This window comes from Pleurodeles waltl, chromosome 3_1, assembly GCF_031143425.1.
Source record: "Pleurodeles waltl isolate 20211129_DDA chromosome 3_1, aPleWal1.hap1.20221129, whole genome shotgun sequence".
In the NCBI taxonomy this organism is placed as follows: Eukaryota; Metazoa; Chordata; class Amphibia; order Caudata; family Salamandridae; genus Pleurodeles; species Pleurodeles waltl.
This window is the reverse complement of record NC_090440.1, coordinates 1,564,493,795-1,564,508,082: the sequence shown is the minus strand read 5'-3', so window position 1 is coordinate 1,564,508,082 and position 14,288 is coordinate 1,564,493,795.

The window sequence follows — 14,288 nt, the reverse complement described above, 5'->3', positions numbered from 1 at the left end:
AATAGCTATGCAACATTGTAGAGACATCTTTGACTTGCTGCCTTACATTCAGTGAGGATTGCTTATTACCATTTCAGAGACTAATAGCCTGATTTAGAGTTTGGCCGAAGGAGTTACTCCATCACAAACATGAGGGATATCCCATCTGCCATATCACGATCCCCTTATGGCCTATGGAGATTGTAAAACGGTGGGTGGGATATCCATCACATTTGCGATGGAGTAACCTGTCTGCTAAACTCTAAATCAGGCCCTTATTATGAAGGAAAAAATGTCTGACCAGGTACTGATCAAGCACAACCAGATTGGCTTGCAATGCTTTTTGGTGGTATTTTTATATTTAAACTTTAATTAAACCTAACGTCTTAAAAAGTCATGTCTCTGGTCCTTTATTGGATTTTTATTGTTTTGGTGTGATTTTATTTATTACAATTTAGTCTACATTTCCAAATTGGTTTGGGATATTTCTTGAGTTGCATTTTGACTTTTTTTCTGCTTTAGTACTATATAAGTACTTTACACATTGCCTCAAAGTTAAGCTTGTCTGCTCTGTGCCATAGTTACCAGAGGGATGAGTTCAGGCTTATTTACAGTAGTGTCTTTTAGGGATTAGCCCTGACAAGGGTTATGGTTATTAATTTAGGTTGGTACTCACCCCCTCAACTAATACCCCAATTTGTTTCACATTCAATACCATGTTTGAGCATGGTTTCATAAAACACGGTCAATTTCCTGTCATCGTATTATTGAACAATAGTTTTACTCCTTTCCAGATTCCATATACTTATATAATCATCATGTCAAACTTTAAGCAATGTTGGGCTCTTCCCCTTCGCCACTGCACTACTTTCAAATTGTCATCTTGCCCTATTTAGATATGTCCCACCAAGTCCTACATAAGCACTCAAGAATATTAAAGGTAAAGTTCCTAAAAAAAACAGGATGTTAATTAATAGGAAACTGAATTGAGTCTTTCGCTAGTGTTGGACATGGCCCACTCTGCAGGCTCACCACTAAACCTTTAGCCTTTTTCCCTTCTATTTTTCCTTTTTGCTGGTCTTAGGACTCTCCTCACTTTACCACTTCTAACTAGTGCTCAAGTCAGATGCTCACTCTCCTAAACATGGGTTGCTTTGACAAACACATAGGGCCTGATTCTAAGCTTGGCGGGCGGCGCCAGAAGACCGTACCGCGGTCAAAGGAGCGCAGCGGTCATTCTGGGTTTCCCACTGGGCTGGCGGGCGACCGCCAAAAGTCCGCCCGCCAGCCCAGTGGGAAACACCCTTCCCACGAGGAAGCCGGCTCCGAATGGAGCCGGCGGAGTGGGAAGGTGCGACGGGTGTAGTTGGACCCGTCGCGAATTTCAGTGTCTGCAAAGCAGACACTGAAATTCAGGGTGGGGCCCTCTTACGGGGGCCCCTGCAGTGCCCATGCCATTGGCATGGGCACTGCAGGGGCCCCCAGGGGCCCCATGACACCCCATACCGCGATCCTGTTCCTGGCGGGCGACCCGCCAGGAACAGGATGGCGGTATGGGGTGTCAGAATCCCCATGGCGGCGCAGCAAGCTGCGCCGCCATGGCGGATTCCCATGGGCAGCGGAAAGTCGCGGTACACCGCCGGCTTTCCGCTTCTGGCCGCAGCTGTACCGCCGCGGTCAGAATGCCCGGCGGAGCACCGCCAGCCTGTTGGCGGTGCTACCTCCGACCCCGGCCCTGGCGGTATTTACCGCCAGGGTCAGAATGACCCCAATAATTTGAATATTTAATTTACTTATAAGTTCCTTGTAGAGTGATAAACCACATGCCTGTAAATGAAATGCTACCAGTGAGCCTGCAAAACGTGTTGTACCACCCACTTAAGAAGCACTTTAAAACATGTCCCGGGCCTGCCATTGCAGTCTGAATGTAGTTTTAAACTTCCATTTTGACTTTGCATGAAAACCCCCTTGCCAAGCCTTATATTGACCTTTTATTACATATAGATCACCCCTAATGTAGACCCTATGTAGGCCATATGTCAGAGTGATGCGTATTTAAAAGGTTGGACATGAATGTTTAAGTTTTACCTGTACTAGTAGTGAAAAACTGCTAAATTCAGTTTTCAGTACTATAAGGCCTACCCACCCAATGGATACAATTGAGGTTTTTCCCTATTATATTTAATAATTGGGAGCAGGTTGCTAAGTCATGCTTGATATCTATGAAATTATAACGATAAACCCTCCTTAATGGTAAAGTTTTTTTTTTATTATTACAATTTTGAAAATGACACTTTCAGAAAGTTGGTATTTTTTCTGCCCTTAGCCCTCTTGTGCGTGTAGTCTGTTGTGGGTCATAGGACAGGATGTAACTGAAAGACTTTGTGAATTCATCCCAGGCAATCACACAATAGAAGATTTAGGTGTGCATGTCTGGACCATCTGCTGGCAGAATTGGGGGCGAAGCTGAACACAGCCCCACTTACTACTCAGCAGCTTGTGCTCTACCTTCATACAAAGGACCCCACATTGCAACTGCAGCCAGCTTGGAGCAAGAGTCAAGGGAGTCAGGAATTTTTTTGCACTTCAAAGAAGCTTCCCAGAAGCTTCTCCCACCTTTCAGAAGAAAGGCACATGGGTAAAATCAGTTCACTACTGAATCAGTGGAAGGTCTCTTAGAGGGGTGCCTGCTGTTGTGACCTGCTGTGCACCCTGTAAGACTGCTGCCGAACCTGGAATAAATGCTTTGCTGTCTGGAGTCTTCCTGGAACCCCCCCCCCCACAAGACTATCCTACTCTTAAGTTCTGAATCTTCATCTGAACACAGTACTACCAGGGTGACCCCAAGGGATAGTCTGCTGGCCTCCTGTTTAGAACCAAAGGGGCATAAAAGTCTCCCACCATGTTGAACCCACACCAGTGTCACCCTCAATGAATCCTTAACCCCCAACAGGTATGTCACCAGTTCTGGGCCATTTGTTGTGGTGCTAACGGTGTCCAGATGGCCAAATCCCAAAACTGAGGACTTGGAAACATTTTGGCCAAACCCTGCTCTGAGAACGAGGAGAAGGCCATGACCAACCTGCTCCTTGATCCACCTGAGGCGCATCGCTGTTCAGATTGACTTTGCATCTTCTCCTCTTACACTCTTCTCGGCAGCAGCAAATCCTTTTCAGCAGTTCTTCACCAAAGGGGGTATCCCACCTTGTGGAACTGTCTTCAGCGACAAGCCCTATGCCTTGTCCCACTGGAGGTTTTTGACTTCCATTTCGATAACTAAATTTGAAAGTAGAAATCTTCTCTGCAACTTCGACCCAAGGCCATTCAACAATGCTCTCTTCTCGGACACCTGCTGCAGCTTTGCCCCGCTGAACTTTACCTTCTCAGTCACTTTTTCTCAGAATTTCTTTTAAGCCTGAAGGGAAGCACTGACTGGGTCCAATCCACTTCTTGTATCTGACCTGCGAACCATCTCGGTCCACCATATTCTTTTTACTTTGACCCAGTCTAACATGACTAGATGTTCGCAGTTTGCATTTTGATCTTTTAGGTGATCCTTTTCCCTAAACAATTAAAAAATGTATAACTCTGATTCTACCAATTATATTTTTGCCATTTTGGTGACAAATAATTTATTTAAATGTACTTTATATTTCTAAATTGTTTGGGGATTTTTCTTGTGTTGTGTTTTCACTTTATTACTGTTTGTGTATTGCATAAATACTTTACATGTTGCCTCCAAGTTAATCCTGACTGCTTTTTGTGTCAAGCTACCCAGAGCTAAGCACAGGTTAATTTAGTGACTTTTTGTGGTTCACTCTGTACATGATTGTGGCTGTTGCTTGACCAGGGCTCACATTCCAGTCAACCAACAACCCAATTTCTAATAGCTTATCAGTCAATTCAATAGCATTATGCTTTTTAGAACCAAATGTGATGGGAATATTCTCCTCAATCGTTGAGGTTCAGCAGCTGTGCAGTAACTAAATCGTTTGGAAACCATCACCCTTCCTAAAGTGATATATGATGCTTCTTTACACTTCTCCTACAAGCCTTCCTGGCCAAGGTGAAAGAATGTATCCTTAGAGTCATCTATGAAAATAATGAAAAGAGTGCATTTCATTCTTTTCACTAGTTAATCATCAATACCAATGAGAGTGAAGATGTATTTAATCCTTTATGTGGTTCACGATTTAATTAGTGGAGATTTATTTGTTTTGAAGAGAAACCCAAGTGTGTTACACACAGTGGAGTCGAGGCTGATGAGGCTGATGCTGAGGACCACTGAGGACCGCTTCTGCCGACACAAGGAGTGTTTCCGGGGCGGCGGTGCCGCAGAGCTGCGGGCGGCACTAGGTGGCAGAAGAGGCTGATGGAGGAAGCTGTGAGGGTGGATCACTGATGGGATGCTATTGCTGAGGACCGCCCCTGCCGACACAAGGAGTGTTTAGATGTAGTGGTACCACAGCGGTACCGCAGAACTGCGGCAAAACGAGCAGGCAGCTGGGCGACAGGGTGGTAAAGCAGCAATGTGGCAGGGTGGCAAAGACAGCAGAAAGTGGTCAGATCAGGGGCAAGCAGTGGGTCTTGCGATTTCATGATCCTTGCAGCCCCAAACCGGCTGGATTGGCAGGAACTGATCCGGAACTTGATCCCTAAGCCGGCCCCGACTCCCTTCACCACCCTCCACCCCCATTCCCTCGGATTGGTAGACTGGTAGGGTGGAGGTGCAGGGTGTAGGGTGGAAGAAGAAACAGATTTTTGTGCAGCTCATCATCACTATAACCACCACTGCACCACCACCGCACATTCTTAGCTCCATCCTCGAGGCCCGCCAATCTCTGCCTCTACTATAGCTCCTGCTCTGCTTCTGCTGTGCCCCCCTGCTGCATATAACTTTGCAGTAACTCTGCACTAACACTGTGTCCCCGGTACGTCTGGCACTTTGGCAACCTGCGGATTCAATGCAGAAGGGGCAAAAAGAGAAGGGAACAAATCAATTAACAATCCAACGCTATAAGGTTGTGTAAGAGTGCACAGGGGCTGCAAGAACATTAGAAGAAAGCGCTCATAGATCAGCTGATTGGCCTAAACAATGATGACTTGTGCTGTAAGGACAGATAGAGCGCACTAAAAGACTCACGGTCAGCAACACAGGTCGGGCATGTTGTGCGTGGCTGTGGCATTAGAGCCAGGTCCCTGGGGTATAGCTGGAGAGGCACAGCAGCGGCCAGGCTATGCCCTGGTGCACCTTGCTCCACTCTGTGTGCTCCCCCACCACCTTGACCGGTGCGATACATGAGATCTGTGTGGTGGATACTTCAGTAACCCCTGCGAACAAGTGCAACTGCTGACATGACGCGATACCGGCACAACAAGGCACACAGCTGTTGGATATTACAGACAATCAAATAATTGGGGTTGGACCTCTGTGAACGACCCTGCAGGAAATGACACTAAAAAGCAGAAGTATCAATGTAAGAACGATGGTCCGAGGCTCTCAATGAGAGTGTTTAATAGACTGATAAAGACATATCCCAAGGCAAAAAGATTTGGGTGGAAGGAGTCTAGGCCTACAACAGGAGTTGTCAATGTTCTCGATGGTCTACAGGTCCTGATCCCTCCTCCCCTGTAACTTCATCTGGTGATAACAAACATAGCGATGCTGAGGCCATAGTGAATATGGCCACTCCTAGACCTTACATGGCGCTAATAACTTGCTTCTACCAGAAGGTGGACAAGGTGTCCCACTTGTAGCAGATTGCTAAGCAAACAGGACCAGCTGAACAAACAGGATCAGAGGAGCAAGTAGCAATGCAGGGTCATGCACCGGAGAAGGGGAATGGAGTAGAAACCTGCAGCGAAGAACCCTGTGATGGCAGCACAGAGGGAGTCAGTGGGATGAGAACTGGTGGAGACTTTTGAAACTGTTCTATCTGTACATCTAATGCCAGTGCCAACGTGTGAGCAAACCCTCAAGACGTTATGTGCCACACCAAAGAATAAAAAAAGTGCGATGAGCAACTCAAAGGGGGCGAGTGAGACTATGGCTCTGTCCCAGAGAAGGAAGAAGCACAAGGTTCTGCTCCATAGTTGCTCCAATAGTGACCTAGTGGCACCAAACGACCATCTGGGAGATGGCAGGCATCTGGGAGCTGGCAAGCAAAATGGGAAAAATGACTATCTTAATGAAAGTTCTCTCATGTTTCTCGATAGCATCCTCCCTGATGTACTATGTACCACAGTACTTACTAGGAACAAGGCAAGTGCAAGAAAGATTGGATCTGCCTGACGCAGATGTTGACTCTGAGGCCTCTGAGGCCTGGATGGAGGCTGTGCTCAGTACTAATTCTTTTAATAACAGAACTACCTCCAATGTGTTGCTCTGCTTGGATGACTCCATATTTCAGAGTATTCCCGTTAGCCAGTACTCAATGGCCAACCTTATATCTGCAGAGTCCCCGCAAGTTTTCATAATTTGTGAGTCTATGACTGCACTAAATAACGTTGTAGCATCGATTTTTGCTTTATTGGAGAAGTTCCTTGGGGGAACCGACCACATCGAGACATTATTAACCATGATATTACAGGCCCTAGTTCCAGGAGGAAGGACAGATGAAAGGGATCAAGATATACCTCCCCTGTCCGCCTGGCGAGACAGCCACAGCCTTACCAAATCTCTAATAATGAAAAGGAACACTCAACAGACGCAAACTTCAGATCCCAGTCCTCCATGCACTGAGAGCCTAATACAATTTGACGCAAATTCAGTCAACTCCTGTGATGATGGCTGCAGAATGGGTGATGGGGCTAGCACAGTAGTAAGGATCACTCTGTTCACAGAGGAGCATCAGGCTAGTCACCCTGAAAATGCCACATGTATTACTAGATCTAAGCAGCCACAGGTGGACACTGTGGTGCCTGAGGTAAGAACCCGGGGCCCGCAGGGTAAAGCCCCAGGCAAAGCAGGGGAAGAGCCATCTATGGGTATCAAGAAAAAGGGTAAGGCTGCCAAAAAGGGAAGGGGGCTACACCATTTCCAGTCTATACCCTAAAATGGCTGTTCTCCAACTCCAAGAGCCGTGCAAACAGTGGGGTAACCCCAATCACTAACTATAAGTTTATTCCAAATTCAGAGAACACAGATGTTAGCAATCCAACCACCCCACTGCTGGATGTCGCATGGCGGGACGGAAGCAGCGTGGTAAAAGTAGGGGCTTCCGGAATCACTCATGCCCCCGATTGCGAGGACAGACAAAGAGGGGTAGGTCCAAAGGAAGAGGTAGAGTGCCTAGAACATCCCTTAAGGGTAAGGATGCCCAGGAAAAAAAAGAAAAATAGGCCCTAGAAAGGGAATAGCTTCAAGGAAGGGCACAAGAAGAGCAAAAAGGTTTGTAGCCCTCCACCATGCATCGAGGTGGGGACGGTAGCCTGAACCAAACAGGAAGATGTACATACCACAAATTAACTAGTGATGCCTCCTAAAATGAATCCTGATGCCAGACCATTTACTGTGCCCCCTGCAACTAGACTTAGAGACAGCCCAGAAGTTTGTGATCTGTATTATGACAATACTGCTGCTCCTGTTGATATCTTGCCTGAAAGGAGGAATAGTGGGCGTTGCCTGGAGCTTGTCGATCTCTTTCCTGATGTCGGGTCATATCAATCCCTGAATAGATCAAGGCTGCTAGCACTCTTTTGATTCTGTCCCAGAGTTCAGGGTTCTTTCTTCTAGCAATGTAAATATGGTAAAGCTGGGGAGCAAGCTACAGTGGTTTGACCGCAGCAGAGGGGGTGCTTGTCCTGCCACCACCCTAGGTGGCCCTGCCGTCTTCCGTCCCTCCACTATAGTTGACTTTGCCCTGCCCGGTACCGCCATACTTATTCTTAACCACACAGATTGCTTCTACATAATGGGGGTTATGAGGTGCCATGTCCTGAAATCAACCAAAAGGAAATTGGCTTGGATGAGTATTGTAGGAGTACTAAGGACACGTTGAGTACCAGTAGCCTGCATGGAAATGGATCTGCAGTATGGGGTAAAATGAGGGGGTCCTCAGCCGACGACAACAGAGTGTGTGATATCCTGACCATTACCACCCATCAGGCAAATTATGATCCCCAATCATGGCGAGAAGAAAACTGGGAATGATTGTGGGGATTGGTCGTGGATAGCAGCTGTACTGACTGGTGACTCAGCAGCCTCTACTAGAGTGAGGTTTGACTGAGTTGAGAAGGAATCTCCTCGCTACTTTGTCAACCCCTCTGCACATAGTGTTCATACGCCTTCCTCATATAAAAACATAGCAGGCCTTGCTAGCAAAATGGAAGATAAGGATTAGTTAGAATTTGTTATCACACCTGATATTTGTTTCTTCCAAGAAACCTGGGCTCTTGATCAAATTTGTACAAATGGGTTCTTGGGGGTTGATACATTGGCTGCCCGCTGCATTTGGGTTTCGTGAAAGCTAAATTGCAGAGTAGACCAAATAGATTTGCTACCCTCATCGCTTTCTGCTAATATTCATCATGTGAAACTCAGGTTTGAGGGGGACACAAGGGGGGGGGATAGACATCCTGAATGTATACATCCCGCCAGGGTGGTCACCGGAGGTTCAGGAGCACACATTTTGGAAGTGTTAGATAGGCTACAATATGCAATAAATTAGTGAGGGGAACAAAGGAGGCAGGAATCTGATGCTGATTTGAGGAGATTTCTACACATCATCCTGTGACACCATTCATAATTGTGGAATTGCGATGGATGATCGCAGTTTAGGAATCCCTGAGTCAGCAAAATGCTGTTTTAAGTCTACAAAAAAGGCTGACAGATTTACTGATCTGTTGCTAAATAATCATCTTCGCTTTGCCAATGGCCATACCGCGTTGGATGGTGCTGCTAAGGCAACCTTCAACAATAGAAGATGCTCTTCGGTCATTGACTATGTAATCATTAATGTTGAAGCGTGGAAGACCATCCTTGATATGGCTGTGATCAATAGGGTGGAAAGTGACCACAGTCCACTTATCCTCAGCATGAGAATGAGTGCCTTGGGGCTAGAAAATGTGACAGGAAGGGCCTCGGGGTACTATGAGAGCAAGATTTTCCTATCCAATTGCAGTAGGAGAATGAGGAGGGATGATGAGAAGTACTTGTGAGAACTCCTGTAACTTGAACATATAGGGGGTTATTCCAACTTTGGAGGAGGTGTTAATCCGTCCCAAAAGTGACGGAAAAGTGACGGATTTACCACCAGCCGTATTACGAGTCCTTTATATCCTATGGAACTCGTAATACGGCTGGTGGTATATCCGTCACTTTACCGTCACTTTTGGGACGGATTAACACTCCTCCAAAGTTGGAATAACCCCCATAGTGGTTAATTATGGACAATCTATTATAGATGCTCTGAACAGTGATAATTCCTCGATCCTAACCACATATGATATTATGGTAGGGGAGTTGAAGGCTCTGTGGACCAAGCCTGCACCAAACAAGCTAGTTGGCAATAATAGAGGAGGGGGCTTGGAGGGGAAAGGCTGGTTCGATGAGGAATGAGCGTGGGTAAGTAGAGATGTTTCCCATGCCTTAACACAGTGCTGTGATAGCCGCACCAGTGAAGAGAAATTCAGATAGTGTAGAAGAGGCTATAAGTGCCTGCTGGCTGCTAAGAAACTCCTGTATCAAAATGCACTATGGGCACAACTAAGGGAAGCTGTAGTCGAGAATAATTCAAAGAAATACTGGGAATTGGTAGTCAGAGTGGGAGAGGTAACGGTAGAAACTTGTATAGGACCAGCTGTTTGGGTCCACCATTATCGTACTTTATACAGTACTGACTTGGCTGGTCCCTTGGATCCCAAGTTGACGCAAGATGTCCTGCCCACCTGTCTCAATTCAATAGAAATATTAATCCCTGAAGTAATCCGAGCACTGGGAGCTATGAAGAAGCACAAGGCTCATGGCCCTGATCTGGTGCTTGTGGACCCCTATTGCAAAGCACCCTACTACTGGACTAGGCTCCTCATTAAGGTGTTCAATGCAGCCCTTGGGGGAATGTAGTACCCCAGGCCTGGTGCTCTGCCTTACTGTTCCGATTTACAAGAAGGGTGATCAAGGCTGCCCTGCCAACTATCTGCCAATCTCCCTTCTAAATAAAGCCAGGAAGGTCCTAGGGAAAGTTTTGCTTAACCGACTGCAGGGGTAGGTGAAAGCCCAGAATGTCATAATAGAAGTGCAAGCTGGCTTTCAGCCCCGGTTGGGAACAATTGATCAGGCTAGCTGCCGCTATATGATTGCATACAAATTCACAGTAATCAAGAGGTCTTCATTATACTTGGTCTTTATAGACCTAAAAGCTGCTTTTGACTCAGGAGACAGGGGGAATCTTTGGAGGTCATTGCTGGATATAGGGGTGGATCCTTCCTTAGTGAAAGCTTTAGTGGCACTAAACTCAGATAACACGGCCAGAGTGAGGTACGGATGGGTGGGGAGTGCACAGACCCTTTTTGGGTCCAAAAGGCCATGCGGCAAGGCTGTGTGTTGGCACCTCTACTTTTTAGCCTCTTACTGAATGACTTGGTCCATTACCTCTTAGAAGAATAGTTAGATGTTCCTGCTGTAGATGGTCTGAGGGTCCCAATATTAATATTCACAGATGAAACGGTGCTCATGGCTCGCACAGAAAACGCAGCCCATAGGCTACTTGGTCGCCTTGTAAAATCATTGATTATTAACTGTATTAAGACCATGAGTATGACCATGCGGCTGTTAGACTTTTGATCCTTGACGTGGTCTCCCTTTACTTTTTGCCTCTGTTTCCCAGCTTGTTGATGTGTGCTGGACTCTGATTTTGCTGGTTTTGTTACTCTGGACACTTTACCACTGCTAACCAGTGCCAAAGTGCAAGTGCTCCTTTACCAAATGTGTATGTAATTGTTTTATCCATATTTTATTTATTAGTAAGTCCCTAGTACAGAGCACTAGAGGTGCCCAGGGCCTGTAAATCAAATGCTACTAGTGGGCCTGCAGCACTGGTTGTGCCACCCACATAAGTAGCTTTGTAATCATGTCTCAGACCCCCCATTGCAGTGTCTGTGTGTGCAGTTTTAACTGTAAATTAGACCTGGCAAGTGTACCCACTTGCCAGGCCTAAACCTTCCCTTTTCGTACATGTCAGACACCCCTAAGGTAGGCCCCAGGTAGCCCCAAGGGCAGGGTGCAGCGTATGGTTAAGTGTAGATTCCCTTTGGGAGTGGATAGAAATGTGGAGTTTGGGGTGTCTGAGCTCACAATTTAAAAATACATCTTTTAGTAAAAGTTGATTTTAATATTGTGTGTTTGAAAATTCCTCTTTCAAAAAGTGAGCATTTTCTTGCTTATACCATTTCTGTGACTCTGTATGTTTGTGGATTCCCTGTCTGGGTCAGTTTACCAGTTGGGCTGCTGGTTGCACCTTTCACTAGGCAGAGACACAAAGAGAGCTGGGGTGTAGTCTGCATTTCCTGATGAGCCATCTGTGATAGGAGGGAGGGGAGGAGTGGTCAATCACACCTGAAAGGGCTGTGCCTGCACTCACACAATGCAGTCTCCAACCCCCTGGTGAGTGTCTGGGGCCTGGCCTGGGCAAGGCAGGATTTCACATTCAAGAGAGACTTTGCTTTGAAGTAGGCCTACTTCAAAGGAGAAATTGGGTATAAGAAGGGCACCCAAAACCACAGACTTTAGAACACTTCTGGAAACAAGAGAAACCTCTGTCTGGAGAAGAGCTGAAGAGCTGAGGAAGAAGAGCTGCCCTGGCTGTGACTATACTTTGTGGAGCTATCCTGCAGTTGCTGCTTCTGCCAGAGTAAGAGGGCAAACACTGGACTTTGTGTGCCTTCCATCTTGTGAAGATGTCCAAGGGCTTGATTTAGAGCTTGTCTCCTGTTGTTTGAAGTCTCAGGGACAGCAAGGACTTCTCTCTGCCAGCACCTGGAGTCTCTGGAGAGACTCCTACTCTGCCCTGTGGTGCCCATCCAGTACCTGGGGCCCTGAAAGGAGAAGCTGGCAGCCTAGGAGGAAGAAATCCACGCACAGAATGCTGTGCTGGGAAAAGATCGACACGACTCCGATCTGCGGCTGGGAAATCGACGCTCATCTGTAACGCGACTGAAGAATCAACGCACGGCGCTGGAGAAACGACACGCAGCATCACTGACGGAGGCTGGTGAAATCGCAATCCATGCTGCGTGGTTTTCGGATCATCGTGGGGCTGGACTTCTGACGCAAGTACCGCTGGGCATGTAAAAAAAAACGCAAGGCCTGCCCGGACCCGAGAGTTCTGACTGGATCGACGCATCGCTCTCCTGCGGAGAGAAGAAACAACGGCCATCTCCTAACCTTAGGTGAAAATTAGTGATTAATGATGTACCAATTGATGCCATGAAGCACTTTGATTATCTGAGCGAGTGGTGTTCGGATAGTCTAAATTGGGACAGTCATGTGCGGAAGGCAGCTATAGTCTTAAAGCAAGCAGCAGGGCAACACTGAAGTTTAAGTGCAAGGCTGGAGCCAGAAGCATTGGTATCATCCTGAAAATATATGCTCAAAAGGCAGTGGCTACAGCACTCTGTGGGGCAGAGCTTTGGGGATGTGCAAACACTAGTGTGCTGCAAGTAGCCGAGAACAATGTCTTGGGAACTTTACTGGGATTAAGAAACCCCCTGAAGGCCCTCTTTGCAGAGCTTAGCCTGGTGCCAATATCAGAACTAGCAGCCCTAAGGCCAGTGCTATACTGGGTAAGGGTAGTGCGCAATTCCAAGGCAGCAGTGTATTTGGAAACCCTCAAAGAGCAGCGCGAGTGGTGGATGTGGGAGGATCATGGGTGCTCATGTTGAAAGGATTTTAGAAAACCTCCATCTAGAGGCTCTGTGGGCAGATCCCAGTAGAGTAGGACAGGACACTGTGGGCCACATAAAGGATCAGTATCATAAATTCAATAAGGTACGGGTCTGCCAGGAACTTAAGCCCAAATCTATTATAAGCTATTACTTTAACAGTGCATTTATTCCTGCCATTCTAGACTATTTGGATCTGTTGTATCCCGAACTGTAGCGCACACTGTATATAAAATATAGGTTGGGTGAGCTGCCACTAAGAAGCTATTTGGTCCGTACCTGCAAGCTAGAGTTTGGACTGGAGTACTGCAACTGTAGGCCTGGGTAGTAGACAATGTTGCCCACTTACCCTGTTTTGTGGGAAATTCGACACAGCTTGGCATCAGTGGCTCTACCCCCTATCCAAATCTAGTGGGGCTAACTGTACCAAAACTGCACTAGCACTTTGTGTTAGGCCAGGTAGCATCAGCGCACATAGGCCCTCATTCTGACCCTGGCGGTCTTTGACCGCCAGGGCGGAGGACCGCGGGAGCACCGCCGACAAGCCGGCGGTGCTTCAATGGGAATTCCGACCGCGGCGGTAAAGCCGCGGTCGGACCGGCACCACTGGCGGGGTCCCGCCAGTGTACCGCGGCCCCATTGAATCCTCCGCGGCGGCGCAGCTTGCTGCACCGCCGCGGGGATTCTGACCCCCCCTACCGCCATCCAGATCCCGGCGGTCGGACCGCCGAGATCCGGATGGCGGTAGGGGGGGTCGCGGGGCCCCTGGGGGCCCCTGCAGTGCCCATGCCACTGGCATGGGCATTGCAGGGGCCCCCGTAAGAGGGCCCCTACATGTATTTCACTGTCTGCTGCGCAGACAGTGAAATACGCGACGGGTGCAACTGCACCCGTCGCACAGCTTCCACTCCGCCGGCTCGATTCCGAGCCGGCTTCATCGTGGAAGCCTCTTTCCCGCTGGGCTGGCTGGCGGTCTGAACGAGACCGCCCGCCAGCCCAGCGGGAAAGTCAGAATTACCGCCGCGGTCTTTCGACCGCGGAACGGTAACCTGACGGCGGGACTTTGGCGGGCGGCCTCCGCCGCCCGCCAAGGTCAGAATGAGGGCCATAATCTGGTTGCCTCATATATCTGGGCTGCATGGCCCTCTTTGAGGAATTTGCCAGCTAAGCTGGGGTTGATTGAATTATAAGATATTGTAAGGCCAAACCCTGATGTTTACATGAGATAGAACTATCTACTCCCTCCCGTATGGATGGGGCAGGTGCCACATTCAGTGCCTCACTCTACTGCCCTCTTTGTATTCCCTATCATACCTACTGCTTAGTGAGGGTCGGCCCAGTAGTAGTAGATGTTTTTCTAATGTCTTGTTACTATCAATTGCTGTATGCACAAGTACCTTTTCTGGGTCCCCATCACAAAGTTCTTGGCT